This window comes from Lycorma delicatula, chromosome 3 (genome assembly GCF_047948215.1).
Source record: "Lycorma delicatula isolate Av1 chromosome 3, ASM4794821v1, whole genome shotgun sequence".
Lineage (NCBI taxonomy): Eukaryota > Metazoa > Arthropoda > Insecta > Hemiptera > Fulgoridae > Lycorma > Lycorma delicatula.
The window spans coordinates 40,845,086-40,866,910 of NC_134457.1; the positions used below are offsets into that span (position 1 = coordinate 40,845,086).

The 21,825-nt window shown below is 31.6% G+C and overlaps 1 protein-coding gene across 2 annotated transcripts in view; it reads left to right on the top strand.

Annotated features, from left to right (window-relative positions):
- Positions 1-21,825, top strand: part of LOC142321528 (tripeptidyl-peptidase 2-like) — a 100,351-nt gene that overhangs the window by 17,303 nt on the left and 61,223 nt on the right. The window contains exon 1 of one of the 2 annotated variants that reach the window (XR_012755649.1): positions 5,289-5,487. The exons of the other annotated variant lie outside the window; for it this stretch is intronic. The gene's annotated coding sequence lies outside the window, so the exon portion shown is untranslated. Of the gene's footprint in view, positions 1-5,288; positions 5,488-21,825 lie in introns of those variants that run through there. 2 annotated transcript variants of the gene reach the window in all.

Consider the following 21,825-nt stretch of genomic DNA (forward strand, 5'->3'; position numbering starts at 1 on the left):
ACGACGGTGCACGGTATCTTTATTTTTTGTTTGAAGCACTTACCATGAGCTACTCCGGTATCTCACCGCCTCTAGAGTTCGTAGGCCAAAGCCTTTACCTGCAGTCCTCAGACTCAGACTTTTCGTGTTGTGGCACTTACCACGCTACATGTTCCCCCTTCCGTTATAACTTATCCGAATCGACCTCTGTAGAGGGAAAAGTCTGTTTTCAAGCGTATCGAGACACGTTGTTCCCACAAAAGTGTTCTCTAAGAAAAAAATATTGACCGTACACCTTTTCCCCCGAAACCGTACAAAAAATATAACTTTGGAAGAGTCTCTCTCATGCTGTCCAAATTCACGCGGCATCTTTCCGTACCCCGTTATTCTAATGTCGATCGTAGCGGTTCACCTTCTCGCTTAAATGAAAAGTAGCATCGTCATTAAACACTAAGCGCGTTACAAAATAGTCATCTTCTTCCTCCGCCTTATTAAGGACGAATTCACAAAATTCCACTCGTCGGTGTTTTTGGTGTCACCTTCATAAAGAGATTGCGGTAACCGAATCCTGTACGGTTTCATAAGCAAACGACACACAAAACAAACCGGATAGACGTTCTGAGAACGTTTACTTTTCTACCGGCACGGCGAGTTTATTTTCGGGGGCTGCTTGAGAAAGTCAGACGGATTCGTTCCATATCTTGGTCTGACACACGGGGTAGTCCGCTTGATTTCCCTTACGTAGACAACCCGTGTCTTTAAATCGTCTATACGAGCCTAATTCTCTTAGCGGAAGGATGTTCAGCGCCGTACTCGCTATGGAAATCACACCGAACAGTAAATACGAACTCACGCTGTGTGAGAACAAGCGTGATTTCTGTCGTGAAGTCGCCATTTTTTCTAACGTTGAAGCGAACGAAGTTCTGAAGCTACCCGGCGGCAACCTCGTGAAATTCGAGAGTTCCCGCTTTTTGTAACGGTACTTTGCTCGATCAAAACGGACTAAAAGCTAAATAGTTATGAAATTTCAAAATCTGATGATCTTTTAGAAACAACGCATATTATTTAATAGAAACTGTACTTACGTAAGAAGATATTAGAGTTATAGAAGAATCTTATGTAGAGTTATGTTTGGAGTATGCGTAAGTACGGATGATACACCGAGACTAAGAAAGAAAAAGAGGCTTAGGAGATTTCAAATGTGAAATTGAAGAAAAAGACAAATTAACAACGAATTTGAAATCTTTAGATCTGCTGTCTGATGAAATAAGATAACAAAATGCGTCTCAAACTTGACTTCCGTAACAGAAAGATAATGAATATCTCAGCTTTTCGTTTGGAAAGTACTGAATTCAAATTCCGGTCAGGATCGATTTTTTTTTTCGTATAAAATTTCAATCGTTTATTTTCACGCTTATATAGCTAATTAATTTATCGACTAATAAAATAATAAAATCTTGAAAGTAGAATCGAGAGTAATATCGACGTAGTAAATTCACCAGAATAATAAGTACAAAACAAATAGCGCAATAATCTTCTTATCGACATAGATAACAAATTTTTCGACATAGATAACAAATTTTTCAAAATTTGGGAAATATAGGAGAGGGATCTTTTAGTTTAATGAAATATAATCGAAAAAATTATCGGTCACGATTTATTTAATGTAGAAATGAATTTACAAATAATCTACATAGATATTCTATATTATTTAATCTATAGTATTTAATTTCCGATGAAATATAGCATCTTTCATCAGAAATTCCAGTACCTCTGTTTTGACGCGCTTCATTTCATACAGAAGAAATTTATAAATTGAAATCGCTAGAAATTAACTTGAAGTTTTCAATTAGCTATCATTTTTTATTTTAGCTAGTATTTAACGAAGAATTCGCTAATTAACTAAATTACATTAAAGCGGTTGTTTTTGAGAAAAAAATACAGCATATATTTAGCATAACACCGATTATGTAAAATCAAAGAGTGCGCCTAAGAAGTTCTGTTCCTATCCCGATGTAATTAAGTATGAAGTTGTTTTCGTCTAGACGGTAAAATTATTTCAGACGGTGACAGGACAACAGACCTGTATTAAATCTACAAATATTTTGCACTGATAATGCATTATACAATTAATATCAAGAAAGGTTAAGGATGGAAATACATCGATAAAAAAATAACTCTTATAATACCGGATAAATCAAAGAAAATAGAGGTAAAACTTTAATTAGAGCGACATATAAAATAAAATCGGATGCGGTGAGTCTATATTAGTTCTTAGAAATATTAAATATCTGCATAGATGATCGGTAGATTAAATGAAATTCAAAAAAATAAACAGCTAAAAGGCATTGAGCGCATATTACACAGCGATGAAAAAAACGAATTAAAAAATCATTGAAAACGGATTATTATTATTTTCTGTAAAAGAGAATATTTTAATTAAATTAACGGGGAAAAAGATTTAACTAGATCTTATTAAGAACAACAGCAGAAAAATAATTAACTCCTTTCTTGTACTCCAAAGAACAAGTAAACAGTTCTATAGCCCGATTCGATAAAATACAGGTAATTTTGTTTTTTTTTCTTTAGAATAAGTGACTACCGAATAGTGTGATGTTAAATAAAAATACAAGGATAAATTAGAATTTATCGTACAACGGTAAAGATGTTAGTTACTTACGAGCGCAAAAGAAAGAGCACACGGGATACATTTGTTTCTTGAAAGCCTTTCATTTTGATGAAAAAGGAATGAAATAAATTTTAATCGATACATTTAGGTGATTTTTCTTACTCGTCAGATTATTTTTTTTACAGAAAATTCTGCGAAGAGGGTTAAAATTAACGATAACATTTTGAGGCAGATTATTAATAGGCGGTTAAGAAAAGCAAAAGAACTTAAGGGGGTTTCCTACGTTCTATAATTTGGAGTAGGGACTACATTTCTATGGATGTTATAACAGAGAAATAAAGAATATCTGATGTCAGTAATGTGTGACCGTAATCGGTTTTAAGTAATTCCTTTATTATCGTAATAGCTATGACGACTTAACAATAAGTCATAAATCTTCGGTAGAGGGACGGCTGAGAAGGTTAATCTTAACACAAATTTTGAGTTAGGAGTTTACCTCCTTTATAACTAATTACCTGAAAGGAGGAGAAAATACACCTGGTATTGTTTGCATTCATAAGACTATATTTACATTAAATATATTTCCTAGATAGGCTTGACGTTAAGATTAATTATAATTTTTACGTTCGAAGAACCAGACATGGACACTAACATCACAACGCAGTGATGTTTACTAACCCACCGAATCGGTCTAGTGGTGAACGCGTCTTCCTAAATCAGCCGATTTGGAAGTCGAGAGTTCCAGCGTTCAAGTCCTAGTAAAAGCAGTTACTTTTATACGGATTTGAATACTAGATCGTGGATACCGGTGTTCTTTGGCGGTTGAATTTCAATTAACCACGCATCTCAGGAACGGTCGAATTGAGACTGTAGAAGACAACACCTCATTTACAGATACATATCTCTCTGAAGTAATACCTGGACGGTAATTCCCGAAGGCTAAACAGAAAAAAGAAAGAAAAAAATGGGTTACCCGAAAATGTTCGTTATTTATAACGAATCCTACGATTAGCCGTAGGATGTTGAAATTTTAGATTAGGGCTGTTGTAACATCATTTGTGGACCACAATTTTCGATTGCGATCGAAATTAAAATAAAATTTTAATTTATGAAATGTTTGGATCTTAAAGGGAAGGCTCATCGATTCCAATCACACTTCATAACGTTTTTTATTTTAATTTTTTATCTATTTTTTTAACTTTCATTTTTTTTTTAGTTTAAATACATTGCTTTAATATATTAACCCATTATTTAAAAAAAAATTACAATAATAAATACAATAAATTACAATTCAATAATATATATATATATATATATATATATATATGAAAAAAATAGGAAGTTATTAGTGAAATAAAATTTTATGGAATTTTAAAAACGGGTATATCTAATAGATTTGGTGAAGTATCTGATTATTTAATATTAATTGAAAATTATAATTTATAATCGTATTATTTTTGGATTTTCTACTTTAATTTCTGTTTAATTTTATCTACATTAAAGTTAATTACAGACTGACTGAAAAATAGACCCTCATAAGAACAACAACATATACACTGAGACATGCATGCCCGATCTTTAATAAGGTGCAAAAAATTTGTATCTTTTAGTTCATTACTCTTCTGATATTGTCGCACAATATTCTTGCCAAGTCCGAGCTGATCGTCATTTCGTTTATTTGTTTTTTGTTGGCGATCGTTTAATCGCTCTTTGATTTCATATAATTCGTTATATTATACTTAAAAATTTACGGGCGATGTACGGTATATAGATATTTTGAAATAAAATTAATAGAAAAATGAAGAACGGCAAAGTTAAGATCGTCCAAGGTGAAACGACAATCGACAGAAAAATATCATTATCGGCCATAATGATGTACCGCAACGAAAACTAACAGAAAATTTTGAAGAAATGAAGCTTCAGTACATCGGTAACAAACACGCGGATGAAAAATCGCTCGATCAGGAGAGAGTTAATAGATACTAGGTCGATAAGGGGAAAAGCACAGATCAGGAATATTTTAACATCAGGGTATGGAGTAGGGAAAATTAGTAATCTCAGTTAGTTTTTAAAATTTCAAAATACGATTTTGAGTTCTAAAAATTCAAAAAATAAATGATATATGGGATGTATCTTATGTAGAAAAAGGAGGGGTAAGAGAGTAGGATAATCGACTGTATGAATAATATGTAACTGATATTTTATGCGACTGGAATAGTATCAACAAAAATTAGAATAAGGAAAAACAAGTTTTTTTTGTCTTCAGTCATTTGACTGGTTTGATGCAGCTCTCCAAGATTCCCTATCTAGTCTAGTGCTAACAAAAAGTAATGGAAATATTTATGTTCATTTGAAATAATATCGATCGAGAAATAAATTGTGAAGATTTTATTATTTAATCTAGCGATACAAATAAGAATTGTAAATATGTTTCTTTAGATGATAATGAAAATTTAATTAAACGGATATAACAGAGATGCAGTATTTTTGTCAAGTGTGCCGCAAAAGGAAAAAATAAAAATTATTAGTTATTGGTCGCAGACAGCAACGTCGCCCAGCAGTTTTGTCGATTTCGCAATACCGGGCTAGAATTTGTCAACAAATGTAATAAACGTTGTAATAAACAACTTACCAACGAATTACACACGCAAGATTATTGTTAATAATAATAATGGGTGGGGAAGACGATGTTACCAATCTATCGAGCATTTTTGTTCGTGAGGCGAGTACGTAAGCTTCGGTTGTGCAGTGTAAATGTTTTGTTATCGATAAATCATTCCGCTAAGCTCTTTACAAGATTTAAGTTATATAAATATTTTATTTAATTCTGACTTACTGTTCGCGGCTGTTTCTGTATTGTCGGAATATAATAAAAAAAGGTAAAATTAGATTTTATTATTTTTGTATTTGCAAATATAATGTGTGTTCGATGCAGAGTGTAATATTTTCTGTTTGTAATATTTACCGTAATAATATTTACCGTATTGTTTTCCTTTATTATAGTTGACGCGTAAACTCTTCTTGCGATTCTGGTATATAATTATAAATTTAACAAACTTTAAATACCGTTTATGCGATTTATTATGTTTTTCTTTTATCTTTCGTAACCGCTACCCGATCAGACCAAGAACATCCCTCTCAGAACATTAGGAAACGATAACGAAAAGACTTTAAGGAATAGGAACGTATCTCATCGACCCCAATAATAGTAAAATTTTATATAGAAATAACCCACTACTTTACGCAAGAAAGAGTTGCAGGAATCCAGATTTTTAGACGTTAGCGAATTAAATTTTTATAAGGCTCGTATTTATGTATTGTATTGTAATCAGCAGCTCCCGGGTATTTTTGGGGGAAGGAGGAGTTAGTATTTAGCATATGCAAGCGTATTCCTGGAATAGTAGTAATTCTAACAGATATTACGTTAAAGTCTAGGTTTTTTTATTTTTATATGATTCTTGCTCTCATAGCTGAGATGCGCAGAGCAGCATAGCGCATCACGTGTCCCCTCTGCTCCAATAGCAACAGAGTACTGAAGCGCAGCTGGCCTGGCAGCACACACACACACACACACACACACTTAACGAGAAAGATAGCGTCATCAGAATTGCTTTACGTCAGTTATTATAAACATTTAAATGGCTATTAAAAATTAATATTAAAATTAAAAACCATAAAATTCTACAATAAATCAGAATCGTCCTAAAATTAATCTAATCACTTGAAAATGTTCACAAAAATATACTATGTCCTAATACTAATCGAGTAAATATTTAATAAAAAACAGAAAACTGAGGGACGCGAAAACAGGTGGTTTTAATACGGCCCTCTTACCTAAAATATATCCTTCTTTACACGTGAAAAAGATATTGTTTTAAACGGTTAATTACTTAAGAGTTAAAAAAGTTAATAAACGAACCCGTAATTTAAATGTTAATCAGAAAAAACAAATAAAATAAATTCGTGTGATGTACAGATTATCATATATATTATATCATATGTAATATATATGATATATTATATATATGATGATTATATCATATATAATCAACTTTTTAATTTAACCCTTAACTGGGCCCGCAAAGGGTAGTCTTACCCACGAGTGCGTGGGGTCGCTTTCTTTCATTAATTAAAATTTTATTGGGGGCTATAACTCTGGAACCGATGAAAATAAGTACCGCTTACGATATATCGTAGAAAACCTCTCGATCAGAGCTTATTACTGCATTTAAGAAAAAGTCCAAAATCCAATTTTTTTAAATATTGGCTTTTTTTGGACGCTTTTGGTTCATCCGATTCTAATCAAAAGGGGAGGTGCACAACTAGATCTGTTACAACAGTAACACTTTAAGGAATATATCTTATCCATCTTAATAACGGTAAAATTATATAAACAAATAACTCACAGTATGGGATGAAAGTCGCGGGCATCCAAAACTATAATGAATAAGTTTTGATAAGACTCGACGCACAGAATTTTATATGAATTTAAAAACATTAGATTTAGATAAAATTAATTTTTCACCTGTTAAAAAGAAAAAAAAATTATTACTAGTGAAATATCTATTAGAATTTTGTTATCGCATTTAATTTTGGTAATCGTTAATTGAGTAATGTAATGTAGAATATTTAAATCAAGATCACTCGCTACCAGAAAAACGTTTATTATTATTTAAAAAATATATTTTTTCAACGGAAAATGTTAACTTTTTTGAAAATTTTTTTATAATAAATAATAGAATCCGTATTTATAATTTTTCAGATTTTTCTTTCAGCGGTAAATCGATTGGTTCTCTGATTTGTGTAATTTTCACGCGAATAAATAACAACCGACTTAGATTTTTTAAAAGGGGTGAAGGAAGGTAAAAAAAAAAAAAAATTGCCCCTGCCTCATCTCACTGGGGAACTGAAATCCGAACGAAACCCACGCTAACCGTAACTCGACAAACAAGCGTTTTCGGACATATGTTGGTATATGAAGTTCTTTCTTTATTTCAAGATCTAGAATCGGTTCCCAACCCGTCTTCCACCCCACCCCCCTTATTGAATCGCTCTCTTTGTAAATTAATGCTGTTCTAAAAAGTTTAAAAATTTAAAAAAGTGTAAAGTGATCGTTCTAAAAGAACAAAACAAAGTTGCCTTAAAATCTATTATACCGTATATAAAAATGTAGTAGTTTCTGAGAATCTGTTTTTCACGCAAAAAACTTGTAAACCGACTTTTCTGAAATGTTACGTAACCTGGAAGGACCATATGATTACTGCCATCACGAATTGTTTCACCGTTTCAAAATTGGGGCGGATTAACTAACTTACGGTAACAACCGGATTAGGTCCTTTTCGTTTCTTGCCCTTCCGTCCATAAGTTTGCAAGTTTCTCGCATGGAAATATCTCAAATATTAGGAAATATTTTTTTACCCGTACGGAGGACAGGTAACAGACTATAACTACTATTTTAAAGACGGAAACCGACTTTTTTGAAACCCGTGTACTTAAATTATTAAAAGTTTCGAATCCTGTACTGACCAAACTGTTGCTCTGCAGAGATTACAATACAGTGACGTTTTTAAAAATTGAAGATACTTTGATTGTTATTTGTCACAAGAAGGATAATGAACGCAGTAGGGCTAGACGGGAAGTATTCGTTGTAGTGACCGGTTAGTATTATAGATGAAAAAGGCCAGTAGCGTAATATTCTTTGAAATAATTACATAATGATTAAAATCTATCATATAAAAAGAAAATAAAGAAAAAAATTTTTTAGAGGTAATTATTATTTATTAAAATTTTTGGTGGTAGCGTTGAGATGAATCGCTGGAAAACATTTGTCGTTGGGGATATATACTATATTTTTGTAATATGTTTTACATTTGTAAATCTCTCTCTCTCTCTCTCTCTCTCTCTCTCTCTCTCTCTATATATATATATATATATATATATATATATATATATATATATATAGCAATAGCGAAGCATTACCGGGTCTACTGGTATTTTAATAAAAATTAAAAAGCAAAAATTGTAATTATGGAGTAACAGATTTCATTTGCGCGCGGTGTGTGTGTGCGTGCGAAATCTTGCATTACTGATAAAGACATTACACAAGATTGAACATTAGATTTGATTAAATAATAGAAAGCTTCATCAATCCCATCTGTATCACCGGTATATTAGATCATTCTAGTTTTGAAGGTGTTTTTATTTATTGTAATACTTCATTTGTGCTAGATTAAAAAAAAAATCAGTTGATTAAAGCGAAATGTTTAATGATAAATAAATTTAATAAAATAAATTTCTTATAGTAACAAATGCTTTAATAAAATAAATAAAAAAAAATAAATAAATAGTTCAAGAGTTAATGATAAAATAATACAATAACATAATTTATAAAATTGTATAGTTTATACCGTGACAAGAGGACTTTAGCTAAGAGGAATTTTAGAGGTAAATCTTTTTTATTTAATTTTGTTGGGATGAGGCATAAGTAAAAACGTCTGTCAGTCTAACTAATGGACGAGGGTGTGATGGAGGGAGGGACGGGGGTTTAACAAACGCAGGTGGCTTCCTTCGCTCTGATTGGCTACCGTCAGACAGTACTGAACAAGCGTCGTACAATTCAAATACAACCGTAAACATGTGTACATGTGTGTGCGCGTACGTATGTGTATTGCTGTGCGAGTAACACGTTAATATAGACGTTTTCTTATAAAGACATTTCTTATATAGACGTTCAATATAAATTAAATTAAATCAAGATTTGTCGATTATTTTATATTTATTACATTTTATTTAAAATAATAATTAATCTCCCTTAATATTTATAATTTTTTTTTTTAAATATTACGATAAAGTTTATCTGTTTTGTAAAGTAATTTAAAAAAAAAAAAAGATTCTAATATTACATAATAACAGATAAAATTTTTCCAGTTTTATTTACAATTTGACCTCGTAATACCCTACACGTGTATTTTAACGAACGAAGAATATGGTCGATAAAATTAATGAGTTATTAAAAAAAAGTGAAATTTTTGCCAGGAATCAAACACGAGACCGGTAGATTTAGCAGCCAACATGCTAACAACTATATCGACTGATCGATCAATTTTTAATATGATAAAACGTTATAAACTTATTTATAAAATGAAATACAGCATTAAAGGGTAAAAAAATGAATATGTAAAACTTGTAATTAACTCTATTATATTTAAGGTTCTAATAATAAAAGTAAGAGACGTCCACATAAATACAATGTTGCGTTAGACGCTATAAGCGACCTACTTTATGTAATCCTTTTATGTTTATAAGAACAGAAAATATAATGTTATTTAATTCAACAAACATCAACTAAACCGTTTGCCGACTGATCTCCTAAATGGAATCTTCCGGAAGGTCCCGGGTTCGAACTCAGTCGCCGTTGGAATTTTTAACTTAATTTAATATAATGTACGTTATAGATTTAATTATTTATCAAAATATGAGTTATGTTGCAGCATGTATTTAGTGAAGCGTTTAGCGTTTAGTTTGTCGGAGAGGAAGGGCGGTGTTACCTCGACAGCATCACGACTACCAACGGTTGATAAGTTGCTCCACATTATCTTTATTAATGCTATTCCTTACACATATTAGTAGCTAATACATTTTTATATTTATCTATTTGTATCGGCAATAGACCGACATCCGGTTCGTCACTTACGTTTATTTTTAATTTTAATAAAGCGTATATAAAAGCCAATTCTGACCGGAATTCGAACCCAGAACTTTCTGTCTACCAGTACTATTTACAATTCTGGTAATAATAACTAATAGACTTACTTACAGGGCTTTAATGAAACGCTCCTGTAACCAGACGGATAAATGAATGATGGACTGTATCGAGCGGTGACCCGTACGGACTAATAAGCTACGACGCATCTGTTGTCTACGCTGTAATATAAAAAAAATGTATAAAATGTAATTTATGTAATTTAAAAATGTATAAATAAATGTAATGTAAAAAAAATAAATACTTCATTTTATTTTGTTTGAACAAAATTTTATTCCAATAATACTAGTATAAAGGATCCTTTAATTAAAATAACTAACAAAAGTAAATTTATTTGAAAATATTCAGCGATTTACAAAGTAAATGTCCATGAACTGGTAAAATGATTGTTTTCTATTTTGTATGAACCGTTTAAAACGGTTTACTTTAGAGAAATATAAATGTTAAAATTTTTATTACCGATTTATTTAAAACTTTTCTCGACCTCTGTAAATATTAATTTTATAATATCGCCGTAGGTGGTTATAAAGTAAAAGTTGGAAACTGCAAATCGAAAAGCATTTAGATTTTAAAAGGGTAATTATGATTTATTTAATTTACGAGAAAAATTATATCGATATATTTATAGTTTGTATGCAATAAAAATATAAATTTATGTATTTAGTTTGTTCTTTAGAAAAATTATTTAAATTAATATAAAATTCACACACATACGAACTGTCTTTTATATTATGTATATATATATATATATATATATATATATATATATATATATAGAATAAAAAAGTCTATTTGTATATTTCTGTGTTTGTTTCGTAAATATCTCGACACCAGCCCCAGCTAGCGGGTATAATTTTTACAAAAATATTTCTTTTCACGTAACTAATATTCATATTCTGAATACGAACCAAATCGGTCCGTAAATATAATTTTTCTAATATCTCAACCCCAGCGCCAGCTAACGGTTCCATTTTTTGCAGAGATAATTCTTTCCGTGCAAGTAACAAGTATTCTGAATACGAGGCAAATCGGACCGTAAATACAATTTTTCAAAATATCTCGACACCAGCACCACCTAGGGGGTCCAAACAAATTCAGAAACCTTAGCGAGCGTGCGTCCAACCTTTCTCCAAAGTTTCATCGCTATCGGATGAACGGGATAGGAAGGCATAAGAGACATACAGACAGACAAACATTCATTTTTATGTATATAGATTTAATTGGCGTACAAGGAAGTCATGTCGTGTACACATCGATTCTTTTTCAGATCAAAACTAAATAAAACTACGATTTGATTTAGTTAATTTCGAAAATAGTATGAATTTTGAGGCGGAAAAGATTTCGGAAACTATAATTGCCAAAAGAAGTATTTGTACTAGATATGAATTTTTTTCTTTATTAACGCGTGTAGAACAACATATCCTGTAAATTCTTCTCCATTCTTAATAATACACTTTGTTCAAAGCTGATCACAGGGCTACATTAAAATTCACTTTTAATAAATCTATAAAAACGATTGACTATAAAAACATTTTATTTACGTTATTTTCTGGTTATCTACTTTATTAATAATCTACATTAAAAACTATCATATGTTTTTACATTTTATTACTCTCCAGTAGTTTACATTTAATTTTTTTTTTTAATTATGATGATTTCTGTAGAATAAATTTGGTTATTTTTTATATACAAGAGTTTTACAAAAAAAACAAAAAAAAAAAAACGGAATGTGTTCTAAAATTTAAAATAAAAAAAAATACATAAATATGAATCTTGAAGTGCTGCGTTTTCGAGTAATAATTTATGAATTATTTCAGCCTGATTTTTTTTTCTGAGGATAAAATAAAATCTATATTGAAAACTTTGTAATTTAAATGGAGATATTTGATTGTTCCTTTGATATTTAACTGGGAAAATTGATTAAAAAATGTCCAGAAGAGAATGGAATGCTTAATCATTTTTTTTAAATATTAAAAAAATTACCTTTGTTTGTAGAGTACAAACACTAATTTTAATCTAGAAGATTAAAACGAATCGCTTTTAGGTTTTCATATATTTTAACATGCTAAAATAATTTTTCTTATCCGGTATAAAAAAAATAATTATTAAAAATAAATCCATTAAAATAAAAAAAAAATAGATTGTAATAAAATCTTTACGGGAAGGAAACGAAGCTATATAAATATATTACTAGGATGAAAATTAACAGATTATGACGCAAGTGTTATCGCATGTAAAAAAATATAACAAGACGGTCAGGAACCGATTTGCTGGCCGTTCCCGTGTTACTAGAGAGCCTCATAAAATTTTTAAATTTACCATCTGTTAAAAACAATAATTACAATTACTGTTTTTAAGATGCTTTTTTTCTAAACGGCAATTGCAATTATTATTTTTAAACATGGCGTATCTTAGGTTAAGCTGAGAGCGGGTGATACTCGGTCCGGTCACAGTCTTTCAATAGATTTCAATGCCTCGGCACAAAATGAAGGAAAGCCAAAAACTGTGACGCTACATTAAAGATTTCACAATTTATCATTAAAGCTAAATCATCTAGATGAAAACCCTTTTTTTTATTTATTTTATCGCTACGTTGCTTAGATAGGGAGATATGCAGCGTTAAAAACAAAAGTGGCCTTTTACCTTTAAAATTGAACATTTCCGTTTAGCAAAATCGGAAAAAAGAAATTAAATGTAAAATTTTAAGATTTAAACTATTTTATTGCAGTTCACTTCTTTCTTTTTCCTGTTTAGCCTCCGGTAACTACTTTTCAGATAATACTTAAGAGGATGAATGAGGATGATATGTATGAGTGTGTACATAAAGTGTATGTAGTCTTTTACAGTCTCAGTTCGACCGTTCCTGAGATGTGCTAATTGAAACCCGACCACCAAAGAACACCGGTATCTACGATCCGGTATCCAAATCCGTGTAAAAATAACATCAGCTGATTTGGGAAGACGCGTTCACCGCTAGACCAACCCGGTGGGTTATTGCAGTCGCTGATAAACTTTATTTCCCCTATGGGCTCGATCAAACACGGAGAAATACCTTAAAATTTTTTAAAATGTTTTTTCTCGCCGATCTTTTTTTTAATTTGATTATTTATTTTAAATCTGAAGTATACGGTCAAGAAGTAGATTATTCAATCTTTAATTTTTTATTTATGCTCCTTTTTAGACCTGTCGGTTGCAAAATTAAAGTAGTTTGATCGGAATCATTTTTTATCGTGACACATAGGTGTCCTTTTAATTTTTACTCCTTGTACGAAGTAAAGGAAGTATAACGATCAGAAATAATTTCGGTTTTCATATTTCAACGGAAATATTCATTTTGACTAGTTTCGGCGTGACGTCTGTACGTACGTATGTATCTCGAATAACTCAAAAACGATTAGCTGTAGGATGTTGAAGTTTTGGATTTAGGACTGTTGTAACGTCTAGTTGTCTACTTCCTCTTTTGATTGCAATCGACTGGACCAAAAGCGTTCAAAAAAACGCAAGATCAATAAAATTTGGATTTTGGACTTTTTCTTAACTGCAGTAAAAAGTCCTCATCGATAGCTTTTCAATGATATATGATAAGTGGTACTTATTTTCATCGGTTCCAGAGCTATAGAAAAATTTAATTTTAATTAATGAAATAGTTAAATTCGGTACGAATCCGACTTCGTCTTTTTTTATCATTTTTTTAAAATTGATTTGTTAATAATTATTAACATCTGATTGTAAAAAAAATTAAGATAAATAATAATTCAGGAATAACAATAAAAAAAAAAATGAAAACCTTTCAAAAGTTATTAATGAAATAAAATTTTACGTACTTTTCATTTAAAAAACTGTGTATATGTAATTTAATAGGCGAACAAGGAAGTCATGTAGTGTCCGCATCAGATTTTTTATGATTAATTCACCATATAAGATAGAAACTTCTGCGTGGGAATATAAAACGGAAATTTTGTAGACTATCTGGCCGGGATTCAAACCCGGGACCTCCGAATAAATGGCTGAGACGCACTATTACTCCGACATGTGACCGGAGGAGAGGTATAATTTTAATTTTATATAGATCCGCACTTCTGTATTCCCTCTAATATCCCTCAATTTAATATATGAAACCGATTTTACTTTTAATATTTTATACTTTATTTATTATTTATTTATTTATTATTTTATATTTTTACTTTTAATATTTTATACTTTATTTATTATTTATTTATTTATTATTTTATATTTTTACTTTTAACATCTTTTTTTTGTCTTTAGTCATTTGACTGGTTCGATGCAGCTCTCCAAGATTCTCTATTTATTACAGGTCGTTTCAATTTCTTTTACATATTCCAAACGTCTCCTGCCTGCACAATTTTTCCCATCTACCTTTCCCTCCAATTTTAAAACGACTATTCCAGCAAGCCTTAATGTGGCCTATAAGTCTATCTCTTCTTTTAACTATATTTTCCAAGTATGTCGGTTTGTTTTTCTTTAATCTTCCTTCTACTATTAATCTGAGGCCTAAAATCGCTTCCCTTGTCCCTATACTTTTCCTGAAACCAAGTTGATCTTCTCCTAACACTTCTTCCATTCTCTTCTGAATTCTTCTGTACAGAATTCTAGTTAAGATTTTTGATGCGCGGCTAGTTAAGCTAATTGTTCTGTGTTCTTCACATTATCTGCTCCTCCTTTTTTTGGTATCGTGACTACAACACTCTTTTTGAAGTCTGACATAACTTACCCTTTTTCCTAAATATTACCCACCGGTTTAATATTAACCTATTAAAATGTGCTATTTGAGGAATGTTCAAATTGTACAATTTTAACATATGTGTGGAACAGAAAAGTCTATTGAAAAAAAAATTGTTTAAAATTTTAATAACAACAAATCATTTTTATTTGTATTTTTTTATCCGGTATTGATTTACATGTTATTTAAAACCCTCCAACTAGTAAAAAGATAGACATCGACGACAAAATGTTGTCAATTATATTTTTTCATCGTCAAATGAAAACGCGTAATGAAAATTAATAGATTTCATTTTATATTTAATTATTTTACGTCATTAACATTACATAATTACAATAGCAATGTTATATCTTTGTAGATTAGTTTGAAACTTTATAATTTACTTCAAAATGAAGGTACATTATTTCGCATTTCCTATTTTAATTTTTAAATTTCCGTTAGTTATATTGTTTGGTGTAAAAATAGTAGTATCGTTATTTAGGGTGATAATTAAACCCACCGGATCGGTCTAGTGGTTAACGCGTCTTCCCAAATCAGCTGATTTGGAAGTCGAGAGTTACAGCGTTCAAATCCTAGTAAATCCAGTTATTTTTACACGGATTTGAATACTAGATCGTGGATACCGGTGTTCTTTGGTGGTCGGGTTTCAATTAACCGCACATCTCAGGAACGGTCGAACTGAGAATGTATAAGACTACACTACATTTACACTCATACATATCATCCTCTGAAGAATTATCTAAACGGTAGTTACCGGAGGCTAAACAGGAAAAAGAGAAAAAAAAGGATGATAATTAAGTATAAAAACGGTTCATGTTTAATTCGAGGGATACTAGGAGATAGAAACAAGTGGAGAGCTATATATAATTAAAAATTTTGTTAAATATCTTCATTCCTAAAGTCTTCAGTTAAAATTTGGACCAGGTCTACAGATTTGTCTTCTTTAGGTTATTTTTGGGGTTAATGCAAATATAATGTATGCGTCACAGTGAAAGACCGATATCTGGCAAATTGTGGACGTTGTCCGGGAAATGTCAACACACCAATATATCGTTGAAAAATCGGAAATATTTATTTATTTCGACCTAAGCCGGTATACGTCAACAAAAACAGATAAGCTCCGGTGGGATACTAAAAATTAAAAAAAAATCTCTAGGTAAATAAATAGATTACGAGAAACCCTCATAAAAAATCTGATGTGAACACATGTCTTTCTTGTACGCCTATTCAATTACTTATACACATTTTTAAATTAATACGTAAAATTTTATTTCCCTAGTAACTTCTGATTTTTTCCCATATTTTTTTTATTGTTATTATTTATCGTAATAAGTTTATACAATCAGATTAATAATTATTAATAAATTAATATATTTAAATAAAAAAAAAAAAAAGTTAAAAAGGAGATGAAGTTGGATTCGAACCGATGCATGCGCCTTCCCTTTGTAAGATCCAAATGTTTCATTAATTAAAATTTTATTCGGCTCTAATTCCGGAACCGATAAAAATAAGTACCGCTTATAATATAACGTTGAAATCTCTTAATGAGGACTTATTACTGCGGTCCAAATCCAAATTCTTAGATTTTGGTTTTTGTGGACGCTTTTGGTCCAGTCGATTGAAATCAAAAGGGGAGGTGCACAACTAGATGCTACAACAGTCCTAAATCCAAAATTTCAATATCTTACGGTTAATCGGTTTGAGTTATACGTACGTACAGACGTCACGCCGAAACTAGTCAAAATAGATTCAAGGATGATAAAAATGGATATTTCTGTTGATATCTGAAAACCGACATTTTTCGCCATACTTACTTTACTTCGTACAAGGAAGTATTAAATTTAAGCCAAACATAATCTACGTTTGCTCAGCTCACCGGGCAGGTTTAGCGGTTAATTCGCATTTTTTAAACCTAAATTTTTTTTATTAGTGCTTGTCACGACGTGTAATAATAATTGTGCATTTTTATTAATTAATTATTTTATTGTTGTTATAAAAGTTAGCGCTATATTTTCCGCTAAGATCACTCTATTACTATTTTGAGTACCGTTTACCTTTCTTTAATATATGTCGACGCGTTTTGGAATAACTTCATTATCAAAACTTACTGCACTAATAGTTTTAAAATTCTGTTAATCGTTATATAGCGTATAGTCAACGTCCCTCCCTTTATTTGACGTCATCTGGCCTTCTTCTTGTTTATTTGTTATTAACGGATTTAATTATATTTATCTATTTCCTCTTTTCAATAAATTAAGGTTGTTAAAAAGGACATCCGTTTTTTCGTTTAGTTACTTTTAATTTAAAGATTTTTAAATTCTCTTAAACGATCGATGTTCTTGTTTTAACGCTTTTTAGAATTAGTTTTATCGATTCTTCTATGTCCTTTTTCTACTAAACGCGTTGTATAATTAGAATCGTTTTTTGATTTTTAAAATATCTCACGTGTTCGTCATATCTTAATTTCAATCTTTTTCCTGTTGGTCCAGTATATGTCGCATCGCATTTTCATTTTATTATGTATATACCATTTCTGTTATATATAAATATATCTTTTTCTTCCGTGTTACTATTAAAAATCTTTTTCAGTATATTATTTGTATTTATAGCCGTTTTTATAACTAGTATAATACGATATAAGATCTAAAAATATAAAACAAATATTAATAATCTAGAATTTGAAATTTATAGAAACGAAACTTATACAGATAACATCGTAGCTTACGATTCGAATCGCCCGATGGAGAATAAATTAGCGGCTTTTAGATTCACGATAGATGGACTACGTAAATTACCGTTAAAGAAATCGGCATATAAAAAGTCGTGTATCGGGACGCACAGCCGTCTATAACGTTAACGTGAAACGTTATAGACCTTGAATGAAGTTCCTTCGAGCTAGAGTTAAACGGGAGAGCCGCAGTCATATTTTTTTTAACAAAACTGAAAGTCTCCGAAGGAGAATTTTAGTTCCTTCATTTGGCCGACTTTACAGATAAATTGGTCGGTCTGTTCATCGGCAAGTAGCTTTTAGTGTATCGGATCGAAATAAAAACAAAACGTTGATCGCGTACTAAATTTAATTTTAACGTAAAACAGACAATAAATGGTTCACGATATTTATTTCGACTAATATTCGACGTCAATTTTGTTCAACATCGGTCTGTGATATGAGAAACATAAGGCATAATATGAGAGGCATAAGGCATAATAAGCGATGGTACAGGTTCTCGCGCCGTCGGCGTAATTCGCCGAGCGCGCCGTGCAGTTTTGCGACGCTTCCGAAACAGTCTCGCTCGCTCGGGATCGGACATCTGGGTACCTGTACGTGGCCCATTACCTCCCCTTTTCCAACGATATGCGTAATTTATATTTCCGGCTGAGTTTTGCGCGGGCTGAGGCTGACATATTGAATCTTCATACTTTGTTAGAGTTTAATTTAATTTTTTACGCGTAAATATTGTTTAAAATACACTTATTATTACTTAAATCGATGTATCTCCACCGATTGTAAACGCAAATACACGAAACACCTCGCGATTACGTCTAAGGTGACCTACACTGAATGAAAATGAGCAAAAGCGCCGGTTTTACCGGATCTGCGCTGTGCCCCCTCCCCGCCAATCCGCTAGCCAGTGATACAAACTCAACGCTGTATCGGCGAGCTGACAAGTTATAAAATGACACCGCTTGAGACTAATAGTTAGGGAGTTATTAAGGGAGGACGATATAGTCCTTTTCGTTACGCTACAAATTTCTGTTCTGGTACCCGTATGTTTCGGTATGATTTTAAAGACGTTTCACGTCAAAAAGAGTTAAACAATATTTTTTCATATAGCAGAAAAATAACGGGTATCAAAAATAAATGATCAGAAAAACAGATAAAAATAGAAATAAAAGAAATGAAATTAAAAGAACAAACGATAAATAAACCTGTAAATGGAGTAAATTAAATTGTATCGAGTAAGAAATTTGACCATTTAAACAATTCTTTAGTAAGTATATACCGTATTTATTCGAGTACCCCCCGCACTTTTTTTCTTGGAATCTGAGAGAAAAAATAAGGGTGCGGGGCTTACTTGAAACATAGCCTATAGCCAGGATAATTATGTAAAGTAAACGTTTTCTTACAAGTACCTAAATTAAATCGCATAAATATTGTTACATTAGCCTTTCGTTTATCAATACCGGATGCCGCTTATATAGAATACATCCTTAATTATTAACATCCTGTTCATATTATCGATAGGAACGAAGTTACGGTATTTTTATAAAACCGATTCATTCTGTATAGGCTGCCGGTTCTAATGACGCTACAGTTACAGTATCTGTTACCCATCGTCGTCTTGTCTATTCGCCATAGTCGTTGTACTGTTTGTATATGTGGTTATGTGCGTTTTATCTGTTTAGTTTGTGTTGTAAAGTTTAATACGGTGATTTATTTTAGTCACGGCATTTAAATGAGTACAAAAGGACAGAGTCTACCATCTTTTACGGTAAATGAAAAACTGCGCGTTATAGAAGAGGCTGAAAAAATTGGAAATCGGGCGGTAGGAAGAAAATTTGACGTAGATGAAAACTTCATTCGAGACTTGCGTACGAAGAAACGACTTCTGGTGAAAGGCGCCGGTAATAAAAGGGCTTTTCGTGGTTTAAAACCAAAATACACAGACGTAGAAAAAAATTGTAGGGCTTTATGGAAAAAAGGAAATGCGGTTATGCTGTCACGACAGAATTGTGTCGATCTTATGCTCGTGAAATCGCTAAATCGTTGAATAAAGTTGATTTTAAAGCGAGCCGTGGATGGATAACACGTTTTTTTTTTCACGAAATGATATGTCAATAAGACGAAAGACGACCGTTTCTCAACGATTTCCAGACGCTTATGAACAACGTTTTCATTTATGTTACGTTTTCACAAATACATGATAAATCTTAGAAAAGATTTAGCGTAAGAAAATTTCTTTCTTACGCCTACAGGAGGAATCAAAAGCCCAGATTTTAACCGGATTTGTGTTTGGATAACGTATTTCCACGGAATTAGTAAAAAATGCGGAATGTAATGAACTTGATGGTAGTAAAGACGATTTACCTTTGGCAGAGCGGCGTCGAGACTACCGGTAACTCTTCTACAACCATTGACAGTGACGATGATTAATTAAAAATAAAACTCCATATTAAAAAGCGAATTGAATTATCTTTTTCATCGTGGTACTTTCTTTTCGTTTTACTGGCCTACTGATTCTGAACTAAACTAGTACTTACGGTAATCAATTATGAATGTAATATTAATATTGTAATTTAAATGAACGAATTAAACGCTTTACTTTCTGAATATTTTCGAATTTTTTTATCATATCTATTGCACTTTAAAATACCGGTATGTGGTATGTACTCGATTTTTTTTTTAGATTGTCGGTCCGGAAAATCGTGGCGCGGGGCTTATTATGTGGCGAGGGGTACACTCGAATAAATACGGTATATATTTTTATATTATAATAAAATAATAAAAATATAATAAAATAAACAGGAAGAGGAAGGTCCGATAAGGTATGACATCAAATAATGGGAGGAGCATTGACTTAACGTTATACAAGGAAACTGGGAGAGGGGTGAGGGAAAACGGTGAAAGGAAAAAGTTGGAAAGGGAAAAGGGGAAGGAGAATAAGTGAAAGGTAAAATTTGTGAATTTCAGTTTTTTAATTTGTTTTATCAAATTTTCAATTGCGTTCATTTAAACTCTCTCTCTCTCTCTCTCTCTCTCTCTCTCTCTCTCTCCCCCCCCCTCTCCCTCTCCCTCTAACTCTCACTCCCCCCTCCCTCCCTCTCTCTCCCTCTCCCCCTCCCTCTCTCCCCCTCTCCCCCTCCCTCCCCTCCTCCCCAGAAATATTGCTGAAGTATGAGTACGATTTCCATTTGTCAACTCAAAAAATATAATCAAAATAACAAATTCATTTCTTTGTGATAAATTAAACTATCCTTTTTAAATGAATACGATTCATCGTAGATTTGAAGAATTCTGCGATAAAAATTAATTTCAATATGCTCCTTCGAACGAAGGAGACACTTTCTCCTTCGTTTTCGCTCCTGTCCACCGTTTTGTTATTCTTATATCAAAAATTTATCTCAGGTTCGGATAGGCGAATCGCATTAATATTTGTTAAGCATCTTTGTAATGGAGGTTTTACAATATTTCGAAGCGCCCCTATGAAGAGGCCGCAGCATACCGTTTGGGAATCACTGGTCGATAAGGTTTCGGTTATTATCAGTAATACGAAATTGGGAAATTATCTTCGATTAGTTTTCCTTATCGAGAAACAATTATTTCCATTTAGAAAGATTTTCTAGCAGTTTTAGCATTAGTTGCCCTTACATTCGATGCGTATAAAAGAAACTTCTTCTACTAAAATAACAGTTTGTTAAAAATATTATCGTGCTTTATTTTTTCAACCGTGTTTAAATTTCCGTCTGTATTTTGTCCGAACTTGATTCAAAACAGTTCGGTCAGTTCTGTATTATTTTAAAAATAGTTTTAAAAAAAATATTTTTTAATAAATCGGACAAAAATTTCAAATCTTGGCCTCACGTAATTTTTTCTATCTGTAGCGATATCATTTCTGCTTCTGTTTTTATCTTATTTTTATTTAGTCTGAAACAAATAAATTAGACGATTGAATCAATTTTATTAGAATTTCTTTTTTTCATTATAAGAAGACC